This window comes from Mastigoproctus giganteus, chromosome 13, assembly GCF_048544385.1.
Source record: "Mastigoproctus giganteus isolate SK-2022 chromosome 13, ASM4854438v1, whole genome shotgun sequence".
Taxonomy (NCBI): Eukaryota; Metazoa; Arthropoda; class Arachnida; order Uropygi; family Thelyphonidae; genus Mastigoproctus; species Mastigoproctus giganteus.
The window spans coordinates 62760770-62778125 of record NC_143587.1 but is presented as its reverse complement, the minus strand read 5'-3'; the positions used below and the strand labels follow the sequence as shown (position 1 = coordinate 62778125).

Below are 17356 nucleotides of genomic sequence, written 5' to 3'. Positions count from 1 at the left end.
CGATAAGTTTCAATCGGCCATAATTCAGCCGCTTCGATGTAGACACCTTGGGTATCGATACGACACATTTTCATTAAGGAGAATCTTTTCCCCCTAATCCCTGCAAGGATTTAGGGATTTTGGGAGCTACAAGTAAATGTGGTTGCTCTGCGGATGCAAGAAAGAAAGAAAGAAGACTCGTAAAGCCATCAAAACTCCATTACCTCACAGCTGGATTCTGTGCTAATAATGTTATTTCAGTCTCAAGGGTCTAACTGATTCCTTACCATTCAGTCCAACCATATCCTGGTATTTTCATCCACCATTAAGAAAGATTAATTGATTCTTCGAGCAAGAGAACATATTTGAGATGTGAAGTAAAACTGTGGATTCCTCGTAATTCTGTTAAAGTGATTATTCTGTTGCTTAGAATTTCATTATTGATGGCCCTTTTAACCTCTGAGATCTTGGCAATGTTTTTACTTTCTTGAAGAAATGCAACTTTGTTTATCTCATTTTTTTATTTTATCTTCTGACTCTTCCAAATATATGTTTGTGAGTTCTTGTCTGATAAGGAAATTTTCCCAATTTATTCAAAACGTACGAGAGCCAACATCATAAAAGCAGTTTGTTGACAGATCCGGGGAATTACATATTAACAATTGCCTGCATAGCAAAGCAACATAAAAATATAACAACATTAGGGTTACTTAAACACTCATATGATAAAAAAGATTCAGAAAGCGTAATTAATAAGTTGTTTATATAAAATCTGAATAATAAAAGCCCAAAGGGAAGCCCCTTTGGGAAACACCTACATTAAAGTGAAAGTACAAGACTGAATGCCATTTAGTAGTATTTTGTAGCTTCTTTTATCAAGATAAAATCACAGAACCAAACTAGTAAAGAAGCCATCAGTACGTAGTCATTTAATCTTCTCTTAATTAACCGATGATTAATGAACTTAAGAGCCCTCATTATGTATGCAAATATTAGTCGAGTGGGGCTAGATATTAACTGAACTGAATGAGTCCAAAACCATTGCAATGAAATGTAGTAAAAAAAAAGAGAAAGATTTGCTACTGCAAAAGCCCCATGGCCCAAAGAATGTTGTTTCCTAAGATTCTATTAATATTTGTCCCTCATTAACAACTATGCATTTTTCGTACACAGAATAGTTCGGACTTGCAAAAGGTTCAGCCTGTTAGAACTTTTGCATGCTCACCTAAGCTCAAATATTGCTGCAGGGCAAATAATGCGAATTTCACCATCGATTAAAACTATCAAAGTGTGCCTTAACATTAATTTAAAAGACCTGTGTCCCAATTAAACACAATTGCGCTGTGTTTAATTAGTGCGTGGAAAACTAAAATATTATCCGAAAGGTGTTTTCAAAAAACATAATTTACATCTGTAAACTTATTTATAATCTCACTACCATGTCCATAATTTAACTACGATTAAAATTCTATTGGTGCTGCACATGGATCAACAGAAGCATAATCTTTGGAATTTTAAAGATTAATTATTTGCCAGTCTTCATCGTATGTATTATTTGTTAACGAAGCAATAGAATTCTGATATATCAAGGGATGTCGTGAAGGGGTTAACGATCAAGAAACCGGAAAAATAAAATAAAACTTGAATTTCATTAGGTTGACATTTTCAGGAAAAATGTGTGCTAAAGGTAGTTCGAAAGAACAGAAGAAAAGAGAATCGATTATTGCTTCTCTTTCTTTTGGCTGTGTATGATAATACAAAAGAGGAATATCGTGTTTAGATGAGATTAGGGCCAACGTTAAGTGCGGGCGAAACGGATAATCGCCCGGGGCACCATTTCAGAATGTGTAAGAGGGCGCCTTCTCGTCACCAGCTCCACTTAAAACCGCCTCGCCCGAAGCGCCACTGATGTTAGCACTAGCATCGGATGCACTAATCGAAACACAGTAATAGTCTTGTATAAGCAAGGATAATCATAGTGCTGCTCAATTCGTTACTGCCACAACAGTCCACAAAGTAAATGCTCGATATTGGGCTGAAACTTATCGTCCCAGGATTGAATTGAGTTGTTTAGAATTTGTGTACAGACAACTAAATCCACGAATCGTCAGTATATTCTCTGTCCACAAATTTCATATGTTCTTTGCTTTGTTTGCCTATTTTGCAAGGTGAAACGCCCTAGAAACGTTTGCGGAACCCATCTAAAAAAGCGAGGGTAATGTAATTTTTTCCTTCTTGGCTTTTCTAAGGCACGCTATCGTGGGTAGCACCGTTGGTATACTCACTATCCTCTTCGTACCGGATGGAAAAGACACGAGTTCGAATCCCGTCAATGACGCGAGAAACTTTTTTTGGCCTTTTTCCATTGTGGGTGAGTCGGTCTCAGGTGAGGAGAGCTTGGTGTTTTCTCCCGGAAATCCGGGTTTTTCTTTCAGCTAATAGCAAATCGACCACAGAACACACGCAATTTATAGACAATATATACGGCGCAACATGGCCTAAGTTGAGGGAAATATTCAGGGAAGTAAACAAAGAAGCTCCTAGGCTTTCATAGAAACGAAGAAATACTGATACAAAAGCTGTAATCAAGTCACAAAGGAGATTAGGAAAGCTAAGACACATTATGAGAAGTCTCTGACAAAGAATGCGAAGAAAAACAACAAAATCTTCTACACACTTATATTAAGAGTAGAAGGAAGGGGTCGAATCACATTGGGCCACATGATGGCTATGGGTTAATACTGTCGATGCTCAGGTTGCGGGCAATTTGAATAGGTATTGTGCATTTACATGTCATTTAGACAGGAATTCTTTAGGGAAGTGGAGGCCAGAGGTTTACCAGACTCAAACGAGGAGCTAAATGGCTTTGTGATAATTGAAAGGAAAGTGGAGGGGAAATTGTTAAAGAGGGACATAAAAAAGGCATCTGGGGTGGATGTCATTTATTCAATTATATTAAGCAAGATATAATAGCCGAGCCCTTGGATAGAACTATAACGGAAGAAAACCAAGGACGTACAAAAGATGAAAGAATGGGAGATTCGGGAAGAAGAAGAAGTAGAACAGTCGATAAGGAAGTCCGACAACTGGCTAACTCCAGGAATGGATAACGTCCACAACTATTGCTACAAGAAGCTCACTTGCACCCAAAAGCACCTAGCAGAGCAGTTCACCCGAACGATAAGTCACCCAGAGACAATGCCAGGTTTTCTAACTCAAGAAATCAGATATCTGAAGGCTAAAGACCAAGACACAAGAAAGCCGGAGAAATACAGGCCGATCACCTGTCTACGAACGAATCACAAGATCCTGACCAGTTGCATAACCAAGAAAATATCAGACCACTTGGAGAGCCAGAACATCATGGCTGAACATCAGAAAAATTGCGAGCAGATGAGCAAAAAATACAAAGAATAATTAACCATTGAAGTCACAGTTATACAGCAAGTCTACAAGACGCGCCAAAATCTATATATCACCTATATTGATTACCACAAGGCCTTCGACTCGCTGCCTCATGGCTGACTAATAGAGATGCAGAAGATCTACAAAGTCAATCCGGCAGTGGCAAACTTCCTAGAAGTAATTATGGAGAAATTAAGTACCGTCATCAAGATAGAGAATATCACAACCAGACTGATTCCTATCAGGAGACGAATCTTTCAGGGAGATGCCCTGAGCCCACTATGGTTCTGTCTAGCACTCAATCGGCTATCCACTATGCACAACAACAGCAAGTACGGATATAACCGTAAAGAAGGAAGAAAAAACCTGTACACCTTCTCCCACCAGATGTATATAGATGATATCAAGCTCTACGTGGCAATCGAGAAACAATTCCAGCAATTACTCCGGATCACCGAAGAATTCAGCAATGATAGGATGGAATTTATTCTAGACAAATGCAAGACCCACGAATTGCATTATTCGGTCGAAACTACCAGCTGCAGACTAGTAAAGAGGAAAGAGACCTACAAATACCTGGAGATGATGCAGCCTCAGCAGTAAGAGCACACGGAGATCGAAGGCTGCCTGACCGAAAAATATCATCAGAGACTCAAAAGACTGCTCAAAAGCAAAGCTGAACGGAGGGAACACAGTTAAAGCTATAAACCCCTATGCAGTCCCGGTGCTAACATGTTCCTTTGGGATCATAGATTAGACTAATGCCGAGCTGGATGATATCATGAGAAAGACAAGGACAATGATGACCAAGAGCGGCCAACACCACCCGAGGTCAGCCGTGGAGAGACTGACAACAGCTCGAAAAGAAAGAGGAAAGGGCCTGATAGATCTCATCGAGCAACAGAAGACAGCGATAGCTAACCTGCAGGATTACTTCCAGAAAAGCACAGCAGCACTTTACCAGTTCATAAGCAAAACAGGCAAGTGACATACCCCATTAAACCCAAGCGGGGCGTCCCCTCCCACCCAGACGGAACAAACAAAGTTAGAAAGATGAGCAAAGAAGACACTCCATGGTAAACACTACAATGACCTCCAAATTATGATATTAGGGTCACCCGTAAATGATTACATCAACCCAAAAACCCAAATATTTATTTGTCTGTAAATTTGCGTGTGTTCTCTTTTCGATTTGTACATTGACGTCAAGACCACCTAGATCAAATGGTTTCTAATGCATGGCTCACGAACGGGACGCTCTTCCCTGAGACCAAAGGATTCATGCTCGCCATCCAAGACCAGGTAATGAACACCAGGAACTATAAAAAATACATCGCCGTGAAACCCGGAGTGTGAGATGACACATGTCGACGATGCCACCTGGCCTCAGAAACTATTCAACACATCACCGCAGGATGCAAGGTGATCACCCAGACGGATTACACTCATAGACACGACTGGGAAAGATGATGACTTATCCTGGATACCTGGATCATCAGAAGCTGTCGAGGAAATACACTTGATCAAAAAGAGTTTACCATGTTACTACTACGAACCCCAGTCCGTACTAAAGACCCAAACGCTGTACTGGGACCGCGCCATAAAAACGGATAAGACAATCCCGCACAACAGATCGGACATAACCCTTGTCGACAAGAAAGAAATGACTACCTATCTGATTGACAGCGGTGCCCAACACATGGCAACCTCCAAAATACCCACGAGTTCAAGATCAGGAAATGCACTGACCTAAGACAGGAGTGTGGTACATGCAACAAGTAATGGCCATCCCGATCATCGTGTTAACCACTGGTATAGTGCCAAAGACCCTACATAACAGCCTAGCAGCAATAGGTCTCCTAGAGAACACATACAAGGAACTCCAGAAAGTCGCAATCCTGAACACCTGTAGGATAGTCAAAGAGGTCCTCGACCAACAGTAAAGTCAGACATAACAACCACCCTGTGCACTTGGTACCAGTACCCGTCACGGGGTAGAGACCGCATCAAGGAGCGATAATATAACAACAATAATAATAATGTCACTTCCTTTTATTAGCATTATTTTTTTATTAGACACGTACTTTGTCATATTCTTAAACAAAAAGTAGAATATGGTCTGCTTTATTTGACCTTTTAAGGCTTGACACAGTTGATTTTTTATCCCATTTATCTGAATACCTTATTAACGATTTCTGCACATTTTTCTGGTAGGAAAAGTAGCAGTGTCAGTGAAGGGAATTTGTTGTTGTGGATTCATTTTGCACATGTTCTCTTCTACAGCAGATTCAAGAAACGTAAAGAACAACATAGAAAACTTAGCAAGATTCAACGCCAATTCGAATCAATTGGCCTTGAACCAAGTGTGCCAATATCTTTCTCTGCTCCATCCTGTGGCTCTATTTGCCCCACACTCTAACTCGGCACAGTATATTTATAATCTCTTCTGTTACATCTCCAACATTTTATAAGCTCTAATATCAACTGAATAAGAGAAAGGGACAGGGAACACGAGTTGATGATTCGTTAATGATGTACATGCCAAAGGTCATTGTTCCAGCCACTAATGAAAACCTTAATGAAATTATATTGGGGGCTACTGCAACGCGTCACTTTAATTGACATTCTCTCTTTTACCGTTAGCCCATTAGTTATTAATTTCGTTTCGTTCACCCACCCCTGAGTGCGTAGCTTCATTCGGGCAACGACAGCCAGCTGTCAATGTTTCTGGTGTTTGTCATCACTTTATGATGCTGGTTTCATTCCTTTCATAGTCAGTCTTCCGGTTCCTTCATTTGTCACCCGTGAATAGCGAACTTTAGCTAATGTTGATAAATTGGTTCTGTAAAATTGTAGATACCATAATTAGAATTGAAAATCTACCAGGTCTTGAGTGTTGAAAGGATGTTAAGCTGTGATGAGTAAAAATATTCAGGATAGCAATTGATTCGAATTGCTATCCTGATTCAAGTATGTTCTATAATAGAACATGCTTGTGACCAGATTTTTCTTTTATATACAGTAGGCGGAGAGGAAGTAATCAGCAAGATGAATCAGTCTTTCATCATTGAGCTAGACTCTATTTTGGATTGTTTTAGAAGGCGCCAAGGTAACTAAGACCATGAGGCGAGAGTGAAGAGTACTTCACGGAGACTCTCTGTATTCTGATCCCTAACACTTAGCTTATTAGTACTCCTTTTTCACAGACATCCCTTTTGAGCCCTTGGGAACTTTTTTGCTACCAAAAATAAATAGCTTTCTTGCTTGGAGGATGTTTGTTATTTTTTTATTTATTTATTTTTTCCTTTCAAAATGAGAGCAAAGCGCTATTACAGTAGAGCAGCGCCATATATGTCATGTATTGCTATCTAAAAGGCAGAAAGGCAAACTATCAAATAAATGAACTTTATAAAGAAAACATTTTTAGTTCTGTACAGTATTTCGAATTACTGTTATATTTTTGCTATAATAAATTTTGAAATTATTACCATCATTTGTAATAATTCTTCATATTTATTTTAATTATTATTCAAACTTTCTGCCTCCTAAATCAAGAATAACAATAACTGGAAATTAAAATTGATATTGGATATGTTTTCAGGTCCACCATGCTTATGTTTATCCCTTCAAAAAAAAAAATAAATCGAACCATCTGGAAAGAAACTATTATATACAAAGTCTACAGCAAACAGCTTTAAAACGATTCCTCAGAGTGTTCCTAGCTCTTTTTAACAAGCTTCCTTTTCTTGATTTTCCTTTGGTCGTCTAATGTCCAAGTGTTCTTATCGGCGGATATCCCGCAATTTAAGTAATTGTCTTTATCCATCATCTCTATCTTCTTCCCATCTCTTTCTCTATACTTTCAGTTTGAAATTCTGCGGAGTTAGATTTTTTTATCTATCATTATATATCCGCTCAAAGTCCAAGGAATGCCTCTATTTCGATTTTATTTTTATTTTTTATCCTCAAAATCTCGCGTAGCTATAAGTTTGCTTTTTATTTGTCGAAATATCGATGTACCTCTACTGATATTTTCCCTTATATTTATTTATTTATTTATTTTGCGAAACAGGCGTATAATAGAAGCATATTTTAAGCATCGACCAAAATGGAATTCAATATTGCTCGATAGTAACAGAACAGAAATAACAAACTTGAAAAATGAATTGTCTGTTTTCATAGATCGTATTTTACACCTCTTGCCTGATATTCTTTATTGCTGCGTGTCTCAACATATACAGGGTAGGCCAGAAGTAGCTTCAAGGGGTTTATAAATTTTGTAAATATGTTCACTACAGTCAACATGTGCTGATAGTCGTAAAAATAAAGTTGGTGCTATCATTCTCATTTGCTATTGATTGCTTAAGTACCACTTGCGTTAACGTAAACAAAAAATGGCTGACATTCCCTAGCACAAAGATATTTTGGATGGAAGAAACTAAATCTACAAGGCAAGTTAATTTGGAATTCCGTTCAAGGTTCAGCAAAACTCCGCGGAGCAGCTTGACCAGTTTTCAGGATCACATAATTCTCCAACCCAAGGGCTATTAATTATTCTTTCTGTGAAGAAGGACAGGCTGTACACCTGTATAAGATACATATACCGGGCACAAGTCGCACAACTTATATACACGTATGAGGTATGAGCCTGTTTGCGTTTATATACAAGTTCCGATATAAACCTGAGGCTAAAAAGTCAAAAGTAAATTTTATGAAAATGTTTATATTCAAAACAAAATGCAATGTATGAGTTCACATCGAATAGAACACGAATAATGCAATGTTTTCAAGTGAACTTTAATTAATGTCATATAAGTTAATAACTACAAATTTGTAAAGGTCCTGTGTCATGTTGCCGTTTTGTTTTTGATACCTTGATTTTCATTTGCATTTCATTTTTCCTTTTCAATGTTTTCTCTTACAAAATGGTTTCGAATTGTATCATTAAATGCATAAATCAAATACATATTTAAAAAAGGCAATCCAAATTAGCGAGGTTTTACTGTAAATACATATCCGCTTTTGTACCACGATTGCTTTTAGTACACGTGGACCTAAATTATGCATTTAATGACTTCTCGTTCTCGAAAAGTCATTAAATGCATAAACGAATAAACTGCGCATGCGCAGTTTATTCGTGCGTATGGTGAAATCACCATATACAACAAATATCCAAAAAACACCAACAAGTTCAAGTTCTATGCAGGCAGCATCTCACACAGTTTGTATCAGCTAATATATTGCAGTCCTTGCGGTAGCACAGTGGATATAATCATCGTAATCCCCACACAGGAATTACGGTGATTGAGTTAAATGACTGAGTTAAAATTCCGTCAAATGGACCACAGAATACAGGAAATTTACAGACATAATATATTAACACCTTAACATATTCAGCAGTAGCATCTGGTAATTCAATATGCTTATGAACTTATTCAGAAAGAAGACCAACACAACAATTTGAATGAATTGTTTTTGTTGTTGGGGTTTAGGAGCAACGGCGGCTAAGGCCATGTTGCTCTGTGTATATTATCTGTAAAATGTGACAAAAAAATCCAAGTTTCAGGAAGAAAAACCATGCTACCTAAGCCTGAGACCGACTAACTTGGCCACGTTGTGAAAATACGTATAAAAATTCCTCATGTCATCGACTAGTTTTGAACTCAAGTCTTTTTCACCCGGTATTGGGAGAACGGCGATCCTACCAACTGTACTACCCACGATGGTATTATACGAATTGTGTGATAAACGTAATATTATTCTGAAATCCATTCGAGTACTGTACTGCATCAAGATAATGCTTTCCACCCATGCAGCCAAATTGAACATCCTGGAGTTAACATTGGAGACCATGTTCCAATCATCATACATTCATATCTGATATCCAAGATACTCTTCGGTAGCGCAAGTTCAGGGATGATAGAGAAGTTCAAAATATAGTACATGCCTCGTTAAAAAGCACATTCTTTCTGTTAGAATCAAAAACCTTGTCAGTTATTTGGAATAAAAGTGTATAAGTATGAAGCGATTAGCGACTGAAACTGGCCCGTTTTCTTTGCTTCTATAGCTGTGCCCTGATTAGCACGCGACGAATTTTTGAGTTCAACATTACGAAGGTAATCTGGAGCTCAAGAAGGAGGTGGCTAACCGTGACAAAATTGAAAATCGACCAAGGAGACTATGTTTTGACAACAACAGATATCTCCAAACTGTCGTGGTGTCCTTAAAAATAAAGAATAACGTCGCCAGAAAATCACCTAAGACGTTCAGTAAAATTTCCGCAGTTGCCTTAGACTCCTATTGCTACAATATTTTATCGGCAAGGATTTTAACAAATTTTAATTTTTAAATTATTATATTAGGGTTACGCGTAATTTAATACATAAATCTGGTTTTTTTTGTCTGTAAATTGCGTGTGTTCTCCAAGGATTTTAACAGCAGAGCTACAACCCACAAACCTTTCATCGCGGAAGTTAATGCACAGCAAGCCGACCGGGCTAGCCGAGTGGGTAAAGTACCTGCCCGGCAACCCAAAGGTCGCGGGTTCGATTCTCGCCTCGGGCTTGGATCAAAGTACTGCAAAAACCCTTGGGAGGTGCAATATGGCCACAGAAGCCGATGCGCCAACAACTACCAAATCAAAAAAAAAAAAAAAAAAAAATGCACAGCAACAGAGCCCTCATGGATAGCACAGTTGGGATAAACGCCGTCCTTTCCACACCGGGTGAAAAAGACCGGCGTTGGAATCCTATCCCTAACGTGAGGAAATTTTATGGCTTTTTTTTTTTTTTTTCACAGTGTGGCTAAGTTATCAGACTTCAGGCGGGGGGGGGGGTATCGTGGTTTTCCCCCTCCGGGAAATTCGGGTTTTTCGTTCAGCAAACAGTCACATCGACCACAGAACACATGCAAGTTACAGACATTCTATAATTACAGATATAATATACAGAGTATACGGCGCAGTATGGTCAAAGTCACTGATGAACCTAAAACCCCACAGAAATAGCATAATACGGGTACTACGGGTGCAATAGGATCATTTTCGGAGGATTTGGCCTCTGAAGAAGGGAAAAGGATTAGCGAAAAACTTTAACTTTTGCTATTACATCAGCTGAAGAATTCCAATGTACAGCTAACTCAAAAAAAGGTTTGAAAAGGGTCTACCGTTCCTAATGTGAATGATTTGGTTTATGCCAACTTTTTGTGGGATGGAGGTGGACTGATGGGCTTTGTGGAGCGCTCTTCCAAATGGAGAAATATTGTGCCATCTGTGATTAAACGTTTCTTCCAATAATGGTTCAATTTTATTGATCGGAACCTTATGTTTCTCAATAGGATAATAAATTCTAAAGCTCTGTGTGACTTCGCAGTTTCACAACAATAATATGACAATGATATCATATTATTAGATTATCATATCTGATAATATTATCGCTCAGAATAAAATTTGGGTCCAGCAGAAGTTGGTTGGTTGTTGCCGGGTGTTAGGGGCATCAGCAACTTAGGCCCCATTGGGCCGTATAAAATGTGTCTGTAAATTGCGTGTGTTCTGTGGTCGATTTGCTGGAAGAATTACCGCCTTTCCGGAAAAAAAAAAACCATGACACCCTTGCCCGAGACCAACTAAATCGGTCACGTTGTGAAAAAGACCATAAAAATCGTGTTATTGACAAGATTCCAACTCAGGGCTTTTCCACCCGTTGTGGGGAGGACCGTGAATATACCAAATGTGCTATCCACGAGGGTAGAGGGATGATGTAGAGACTAATGAGTGCTGGTCCATTGAGGCCAACACTGCTGGCCGAAATTATTCTGCTTGAGGATTAAAAAATATATATATCTTCATAAGTGTCATATATAAACTATACATTAAAACCACTTAAAAAGTTATTGGATCATTTTTAAGTTATGTATATTGGTTTTATTGCCTTAGAATCACACTATTATTTTCCATAATGTATATTGGCCGTTTAGCTAACTAATGATTTTGAATAAAAACCACTACTTAGTTATAAATCATATTATTTATAAAGTATATATATTTAATATCAATATAAAATGATTAAAATCATTATAATAAAATATTTAAACATATTTTAATACTTCCTGAATCAAAAAGTGAAAACAAATTATCCGAAACCAGTGAAAGTCCTTGTTAAATAATAAAAAAATACATCGAGAATATCAATCTTAGTTGACACTCATAGTCTTAGTTGTTTGGTTTTTAGGAGCATTAGCAACTAAGGCCATATTGCTCCGGGATATGCGGTGGTCATTCCCTGACCTTTCCACATCCTCCGTATTTGGTGGTAACAGGCTCGAACCCCGGTCTAATCAAGAAGCGTGTGCTACGCACTGTTGCTCCTTCCCACCTGGCTACGAAGGCGCCCATAGTCTTAGTGTCAACCAAAACTATGAGCGTCAGTACATTGTAACTGTGTATTCTTCGGTCGGTTTGAGCAATGAAAAACTCGAGTGTCCGAAGAAATCCTTATGCAATCCTCACCCGAGGCAGACTAATTCAGGTTCATTGTGAAAAAAGCCCTTAAGAATTCCTTGTTTTATTGACCGGGTTCGAGCCCAGGCCTTTTACACTCGGCGTGATATAATCATCGTTCCACTCGTTCCACTCGATGATTATAACCACTTCCAATAAAGTGGTTATAATCATCGTTCCACTCGGAACGATGATTATAACCACTTTATTGGAAGTTTCATTAATTTTGTTAATATTCGACTGAAGGTTCCACAAGTAAATATTCTTAATCGTTATGTGCATAGTTAAATGAAATTTTTAATTAAATTTTACTTATATTAAATGAAAATATAATTGAACATTTGTTAAGCGCCAGAGCCAAAGCATTGGTTGATAGCCAATTGGACACTTTTCTGAATACAAAGTTCAGAATCGGTTGATTACCTATTGAATGCATGCATTTAAAGGTTTTAACGTCATCTGAATACGTAAGGAGATCCAGAATTCTGAAACACTAAGACAGAGTCATTCGAACAGAGAGAAAAAAAGAAAGGTCAAATAGAAGGGCCTTATTGGACTCCCCAACAAGGTGTGCAACAGACAGCAAAGAGAGGTTCCTGCACACACACACACACACACACACACACACACACACACACACACACACACACACACACACACACACACACACACACACACAGCGATCTCTCGTTTAATTGGGAAAGCCTGGGTCTACGAATTTATTCCCTCAGCCCCTTGAAATTTAAGAGCTGTCCCTCCATAATCATTTAGTTTTTGCAACTGCGAATGAATTGTATTCTTTTACCCAGGGTATTTTTCAGATTGGTTTAAAGATCGACAAATTTGTTATAGTAAATCTTTCAACGAGAAAACCGCGAGGTATGCTGAAGAAATTACTTTAAACAAATTCAAAGTAATAGTTTCACGTGTTAAAAACAGCCCTTATAAATTTCTTAAATAGATCTAAATAATTTAATTATCCAATTATTGTTATAAATACTCGCATATTTTTACTTAATGAATTTTGGTAATAGTCGAAATTCATGTCTTGCGATAACAGTGACTACCTTTCCTGATATGGCCGTACACTTTTCATCTCGAATTCTTATCTGACTACAGGTGAAGTGTTTCGTAATGAAACCCTTCACTTGCGTTCAGATAAATAGAAGTAGTAGTAAGGTTTTAGGAGCATCGGCGACTAAGGACGTATTGCTCCATATATACTGTCTGTAAACTGCGTGGGTTCCGTGGTCGATTTTCTGTTTGCTGGACGAAAAGCCCGAGTTTCCGGGATAAAAAACCATGCTATCCTCGCCTGAAACCGATTAACTCAGCCACGTTGTGAAAAAGGCCAATAAAAATCCCTGACGTCATCGACGGGACTCAAACTCAGATCTTTTCCACCCGGTGTGGGGAGGACGGCGAATCTACCAAATGTACTACCCACGAGGGTCTGTTCAGATAAGTTTAGTTAGCGAAAATTATATGAGTACAGGTTGCTGATTTTTTTATTATATGAAACTTAAGAGGTACCCCACAAACTCAATATCCCTTGATCCCATGTCTCAAAGGGGGTGTGCTACTTACAAGGATCCTATGTCTGCTACTATTAAAGCAAACATTTACTCGATGCCTTCTTTTGTTTTTCTGAAGAACCTTGAACAAGCTATCGTTTGATCCTGCTAACATTTCTCAGGCTGTGTTTTTTAAATATCTTCAGAACCCCTTTTTTTTCTTTCCTTGGGCACTTTATTCTAGTAACATAAAACCTTTCTAAAGTAATTGAGAATATTTTCAAGGGAGACTAAGCTTACGGGTCATGAGTTGAGGTGTACGGTTCTCTTTTCCATGACTTTTTGTCATCCTTAGTGCAAACAACACAGACTAAATTGCATTTTCCAATAGCCTAGAAATACATTGAAATCCAGCCGATATCTAAACAACAGGAGGACAGATGTCTGCTATCCAATTAACTTCCTCTGTCTTTACTTTAAGCTTTTCTAAAATGACTGAAAAATCCAATAACAGCAAACCTTTTTCATTACATTGGAACTTTCCGCCTAATTAAAGACTACTAACATGAATTTTGCCGTTATTGACCAGCCTGTTTACGTTACCTTACCCGAGAATGGACAAATTCCACGGAATATTTCGACGAAACGTAAGCAGTTTCTTTTAACAATTAAAAGAACTTTTTTTTTAATCTCCTGTCTTATTATCTGTCTTTGTTTTTTGCAGTCAGTTGTCCCGTTTCCTCTTTGGTTGTTCACTGTGTGTGGTACAACTTTCTTGATGATGCTGGATAAGTTATGTTGATTACATTTTCCAGTTTAGCAGATCTTACTACAAACAACCACGACTACTCCCAATATTCACTAAATTCCTTAAATGCAGATCCCGGCCATTTCAAACAGGAATAACCTTACTTTAATGCTAGTCAAACTTAATCGCAAACATGAATTCTTCCACTTAGCTTCTATACGAGATTATATTTCGCCATTTAGAGATTCTTTAATCTGTAATCTTTCTTCGAATAAACTTATCAAACACAGTGTGGAAAAAAGTAATAAGACTAAATTCAAATAAGACGAAATATGCATAAGGAAAATATTTTATTACTCTCCCCTCCACCCCAAAAAAAGTCTCCACAGAACCAAATACACATTGTCACAGTGTTCATACAAGCTTTGGAAAACTCGTCTGCTGATTAAGTATTTATTTCTGTTGTCACATTCTTCAGAACGTCATAATCGGCTTCCTTTAATTTAAATCTCAATTTCAACTTGAGAAAGAGAAAAAAGTAGCTGGAGCCAAATCAGCAGAGTAAGGAGGGTGGTTATGCACTGAAATCTGCTTGTGAGCCAAAAACGTCTATGTGTTTTTCTCATCATGCAAACAGTACGAAGCAAACTTTGTTCAAATCTTCCGTTTTCCAAAGTCTGCGATAATTGTAGAACTTAATGATTTCGTATTCATATTTAATTCACTTTCTGGCATTCTCAGTATTAATCGGCGGTCATTTGCTAGTAAATTGCGCACTTTGTCCACCAATTAAGGGCTTCAAATCGTTTTTGGTCGTCTAAACTGCAACACGACTGAAGACCAACCGCAGCTTGCTGCTGGTCATCTTGCCTCTCAAACCATGCTCCCTTCCGTGGTCCTGTCTTTTCCCCTAGTTTCCTAAGTGGCAGGGCCTGACAGAGTAAAATATCAAGCTACTTGGTCTGCCTCCACGAGACTAAGTGTGGGCCTCAACAAGGGTCCAAAGGCTAAATGGCCAGATGAACAACGATACACAACACTACACATAGACAATATCCACACACACACATTTAAATCTGTGGCCTCAACAGTGTTCTATTTCACAAGACAATGTATACTACTCGGAGATGGTGGAAACTCCTGGTGCCATTTGACACGAAAACACTTTACATCTTCTCTGCCCTCTTTAAAACGCATAAGATTCTGCTCGGAAAAATCTTATTCCCATAAGGTGTTGTTCGTACACATATGTATTTAAATCAGTCCCATTCCTTTTTTGCAGCACTGCGTATCTATTGCATCTTCAACATCCAAAGAGTCACGTTATTCTCTTCTGCTATTATGGATCATCGTTCCCTACCATGCTCGGTTAATGTATCGACCCTTTCTTAAACTCTTAGACTCTATCCTAAAGATACAATGGGGTTAATCAAAAAATCAGGTTGTGAAAAAGACCATAAACACCTCTTTGCAAATATTCATCCAAAATGTCTTCCCAACCTTCAGCATATCCATGTTAAAACCACGAACCAACGAGGTTTTTTCAGTATATTTCATTACATATAATTTCTATAACAGTGCAACATTATCCATATTTCGTGTATTACGTGAGTGTGGACATATATTAATTAAAGATTGTAATTTTAATTTATATGTGTTTAGTTTCTGTTCCACTATATAGCTTCATGAGCCTTGTTAAGTTGAATTACACCACTTTTTTTTCATTATTATGCTCTTATTCCATCCTTCTCTTCAATTTACGAATCGTATGCAAACCGATAGCAACGAACAACTTTTTAATGACGAGAAGTTTTTCTTCTTTCAATAAGAGACGAGGAAGTACGCATAGAATTCGTTCGAACCTGCATACCTCACAAATAAGCTGTTCACGTTTCGCAACCTGTGGACGCATTACAGGCAACAACTGCCGCTGACCCAGTCGTCTTACTTGTGGTCAGTGGTTTCAAATTAAAGATGGCGGAACAAAACCTTCAGAGAGTATCACCTGTCCGTTTAGTCCAGCGAATAGAAAGATCGAAAGAGCGTAGTTTTCCCCATATTGTTCGTCTATTTTCCTTTGATTGAGACTTACGATTGAGCCTTGTTTTTAATCAGAACCTGTGATTTGTTCTTTTTTTTTGAAGGTCATTCCGAGTGGACAAAAATTCTGCGAAACATCCTTTACGATTTAATTAAGTCTTCTCTTTGTCACTGTTAAATCTACAAGAAACGCTCATATTATATTAAAAAAAAAAAAAAAAAGTTAGGATACAAATTATTATCGGAATCCTCAACAATCGATATATCGAATCGACTTTGACAAAGACTGAACACCAAATTCGTATTCACTTACCCTGTAGAGACGCAAATAAAGCTGTTGGTCCACGGAGTTTTCAACCCTGTATTAGCAGCGTGTTCTACAGCAACGCAGTCATACCAGGGGAGACTTACTTTAAACTACACGGGCGCTCTGACACTTCGTCAATCACGAGCCGACCTCCACAACATCCACGACACTATTCCAGACAGGCACGGGTGAACAACACTCCTACACATGCACATACACCACGCTGCACACAACCCCTCACTTGCGATAAGACCGGGGTGCCCCTGCAGCCGGTGTTTGTTACATTACTGCAGGAATTCAACGTCATTGATGATCTGCGCGCACAACACGCTCCGCTTGCAGAGACTGTGCTAACGGCAACTGTGGGACGCTGTCCGGGGCGTACGCTTAGACTTCGAGGATGCGCTACCTGTGTATGTGTGTCTGTTTGTGTTGTGCATCTTATCACTAGCCGCGCGATACAAGCGCGGAAATCCTAGGGGACTTACCTCAAGGGAGTACGGAATGTGGATAACAGTATGACACTATCACTACGTAGTCAGAACGACAGCGTTCCGTGCTTCAGGGAGACGTCATGACGCCATGTTTTTGTAGTTACTTCCCCCTTTCGCCGACAGGGGCGTAGGAGTGCGGAACCATCCTTTCCTAAGTAGAGAAGATATAGAAAGAAGAGTAGATGTGAGAGATGAATTGTTGCCACAGGAAAAGCCATCAGAATATCCGGTACTGACATCACTTTGATCTTTTATCGATGTCGGAAACTGATCGCATATTGCTTAAGGGGATTAATGATTTCCGAGTCTTTGATACAAAAAAAATGCCATCAGTCTCGAAGAATGTCACGCGCATAATATATATACGAAAAT

The 17356-nt window shown here is 38.6% G+C and overlaps 1 protein-coding gene across 1 annotated transcript in view; it reads right to left on the bottom strand.

The window, feature by feature from the left end:
- Nep3 (M13 family metallopeptidase neprilysin 3) overlaps nucleotides 1-17078 on the bottom strand; it is a 353718-nt gene extending 336640 nt beyond the window's left edge. Inside the window, exon 1 of the mRNA XM_090387832.1 lies at nucleotides 16979-17078. The gene's annotated coding sequence lies outside the window, so the exon portion shown is untranslated. The remainder of the gene's footprint in view (nucleotides 1-16978) is intronic.
- Nucleotides 17079-17356: the final 278 nt, after the last annotated feature.